The following is a 3,714-nucleotide window of genomic DNA, read 5'->3' on the forward strand; positions in this document are numbered from 1 at the left end:
TGAATTCATTTGGACAGAATGTTTATTGATAAAGGCTACTTTTGTCACGATCCCATGGAGGGAGGTCTCAGAGAAAGTAGGCGTGCGTTTAGTCCGCACAGGCGGCGCAGGGGGCGGGGTTTGCACGCAATGAAGTCAAACCGTGCCAACGGCTCGTTTTCTCAGGTTGGGAGGGGCTGCTGCTTGGAGAGCAGAATAACCTAGAATTTCTCATACAGGGCTGAATGGAGGAAAAAAAACTTTGGTCATGTTTTTGGTGAGGAATTAGCATTTTAACAAAAGTTTATTTTTCATGTTGCAGTCCCTTTAAGGGCAATCCTTAGCTTTTTTGATATCTGCATTGTGGAGGTCAATTTCGCCAAGTCTTCTCCTTATTGTTCCTACTGTCGAAAAAAGTACCAGAGGACACGTTATATTTGAAAACAATGGGCACCAGGATACTTCCAGGGGTTACAATGCGAGTTATTTGCTAACCTGGAGAGATCCAGCCGGGTACGAGGACTCGTCAAACGCATTGTTGGTGATTTGAAACAAACATAAACACGTGTTCACAAAATAAGCAATCACTGGTATGTATGCTAGGCTCATTTACAAATTATGCTAGGATGCTAACCTTTAGGCTAGATTTATAATGACCACGGTTTATTTTTTTTCTATCTCTTGAATTAATATGTCAGCCGTTCAATGATCACGTTAACTATGTATGAATTTCCACCATGTCAATTTTAGAACTTTCCTGTTGAAATGTAAAACACAGTTGGGTCTTCCGTCAGAGCAGTTTAGCGACCTCATCTTTATACTTAACACATTCATACTATGGCTGTGGAAATGAAAGACTTTACCCAGTTTTGTCAGTCACTCTGCACTGGTCAAATGACATGTAAGGGTTTGTTTAACGGCGATGTCATCGGACAACACTTTGTGGCTGCTGTCACCTGAAAAAACGTGTGACATGACATCATAGTGAATAGTCATATTGGAGTGGGTATGTTGCTGACTTACATGATCAGCGCCAACCCCTAAAAATGTGCAAATTCAACAAGATAAGAAATAAGGATTCTTAAAAGTTCTATAATGTGTTTTTGATGAAAGTATTTCACAGCCAAACTCCTGTTTTAAAAAATATATAAAAATGCTTAATACGTCTCTGTTTTGTGGAAAACACTACTTCACTTTTATATTTTTATGCAGGATTGTGAGTGATCGGCGGTAACGATGAATACACAGAAACTGATATACTGTGCTAGAATAATTGTGCCTTTTATTCCCCGCAAACAGCACTCAACACACTTCAACGCTAAGCAGCAGAATATAATCATCATCAGCGCTTACCTTGACACTAGACCGGAGAGCCGACGGTCCGGGTAAAACGAGCTACAAAACGGCTGGGCGATCGTACGTATCCCACAGCTGACTCTACCCACGTCGTGTGCCGCTCCGTCTTTTATTCGTTAACAAAAAGTTGTGAGTGTGAGAACAAAAAGTTGTGAGCGTGAGAAACCGGGCTGGCCAAGCCCTCTCCCAGGCACCCTCGAAAACATGTTTCCGAAGCAGGGAGGACTATAATATAAACAAGGAAGAGTTCCCAGGTTGATTCCGCCCTTTATTTACAAATTGTTGGGCACCTGGATTCGTTCAACAGTTCAGGACAACAACATATCCTTATATAAGAGGTTACATGAGGACATATCAAACCATGGTTATTTTCCCTTCAGTCTCTTTAAAAAAAAAAAATCAAATTACTGTATTTAGGTTCTTCACAACTATTATTAACAACTTATGGCCAGACATGCATATTAGTATTTTAAAATATTTAATGGCCCTTTTTTAGAGCTTGTTGTAGTTGTGTGACAAACCCCCCCCCAACAATAACCAAACAAAACTAAATTGTTGTCGTCTGCTCTTATATCCTGAAGGTGTGATCCAAGTTAGGAGAGTGGGAATGGCACTTTGGATGGGCACAAGAAAAAAAAGAAAAGGTGGACGTAAGAGAGAAAGAACCGGAATCCGCTCCTGTGTGGCGTCCCACCCCCTCCTCTCTCCAAGAGGAAGGACAGAGAAGGAGCCAAACCACGCTTGCTCTCCCAGAACAGGACTCCGGGAATTCCGGGAGCCTTGGAGTTGTGTCCACTCATACACACAAAAGGCAAATACGGTGCAGCTGTACAAATCCCAGCAGGACTCTGGAGGCAGGAGTACAGTAGAGAGTTGAAGAAAAAATTCAAGATAGCCGCCTGTTTACCTCGTGGAGTATTTGGCACCTGCCAGGGGGAGGGGTAGGGTGGGGGGCGAGCCAGAACGGCTGACGACACAAGCGGGACACAAGCCAGAGGAGCTGCCTGCTGGTGATAAAGGTGAGACACACCTTTACTGCTGGGCCTTTGCCCTCTTATATCAACTGTCTCGTATGTGCTGCCATGCACAGGTTTTTCTGCAATGAGTAACTGATGGAGGAAGTTTGGTGTGTGTTTGTATGAGAGAGAGATAGTGAAGGTGTGTGCAGGTGAGTCCAATATCTGCATTCTATTGCTCTGACGGAATGCGTCAGCCTGTTTAAAGTTTAAAGTCACATTAAACATCCACGCATCGATTTACTGAAGCACAGTTTTAGAGTGCTCAAATAAGCAACCATGCATCATTTCAGAAACTATTTCACGTGTTTTAAGGTGCTTGTAGATCAAATATATTGTATGCATGGTTTGTTGTTGTTAGGCTTGCTATTTCTTTGAATTCATAAGTTTGACAATTACTATATTTTTCTGATTATAAGCCGCTCCGGTGTTGAAGTGACGCTGAGAACAGAAGAGCTTGGACTCACACATACCAACATCAACCTAGCCATTCCATTCCTTGACTTAATTTCCCCTTGGTCGTTTGCTGCTGCTTTTCTCCAAAAATCCTCCAGCTCAAAATGACATCCGTCCCCTTCTCTACCTCTCATTACCGTTTATCTGCCTTCATAAAGCTGCACATTTGTATTTTTCTACTCTTTTTTTTGTCTACATGAAGCAGAGTATCAGCATCTTATTTTATTCTCAGGTGATGTCTTCCCCCTGTGGGAGGGGTTGCAGGTGTGCGTTTTGTCTGTCATCTCACCTATTCAGTCCTGTCATCCGGGCTCTTGCTGGTCTTTTTAACATTCCCCACCCAAAGACACTCTGACCTGCTTTGTAACCCTTCCATTATCATTCCACACAAGTTCACATTAACAACAGTGCAATTGTACATATTAAGGTCGACCCACTTGCGTAAAGCACTATTTTGGATAGAAAATCATATTCCTCATTCAGAAACAATGCTTGAGTACCTACTAGTAACTTTTGTGGTGCATTGAGTAGGGGTGTGTTTTGTGGAAAACACTACTTCACTTTTATATTTTTATGCAGGATCGTGAGTGATCGGCGGCAACAATGAATACACAGAGACTGATATACTGTGCTAGAATAATTGTGTCCTTTATTCCCCGCAAACAGCAATCAACACACTTTAACGCTAAGCAGCATAGTATAATCATCATCAGCGCTTACCTTGACACCTTGTCCGGGTAGAACGAGCTGCTCAACGGCTGGGCGAACATACACTTCCCTCAGCTGACTTTACCCACACCGCGCGCCGCTCCGTCTTTTATTCTTTAACAAGTAGGGATGAGCGTGAGAAGCCGGGCTGGCCAAGCCTTCTCCCAGGCTCCCTTTTTATGAATCGTGTCCTGCTTCG

The 3,714-nt window shown here is 42.9% G+C and overlaps 1 protein-coding gene across 1 annotated transcript in view; it reads left to right on the forward strand.

Annotated features, from left to right (window-relative positions):
- The first annotated feature begins 2,300 nt into the window (after positions 1-2,300).
- Positions 2,301-3,714, forward strand: part of sema3b (sema domain, immunoglobulin domain (Ig), short basic domain, secreted, (semaphorin) 3B) — a 73,994-nt gene continuing 72,580 nt past the window's right edge. The window contains exon 1 of the mRNA XM_077576881.1: positions 2,301-2,354. The gene's annotated coding sequence lies outside the window, so the exon portion shown is untranslated. The remainder of the gene's footprint in view (positions 2,355-3,714) is intronic.

The sequence above is a fragment of the Vanacampus margaritifer genome, chromosome 1 (assembly GCF_051991255.1).
Source record: "Vanacampus margaritifer isolate UIUO_Vmar chromosome 1, RoL_Vmar_1.0, whole genome shotgun sequence".
In the NCBI taxonomy this organism is placed as follows: domain Eukaryota; kingdom Metazoa; phylum Chordata; class Actinopteri; order Syngnathiformes; family Syngnathidae; genus Vanacampus; species Vanacampus margaritifer.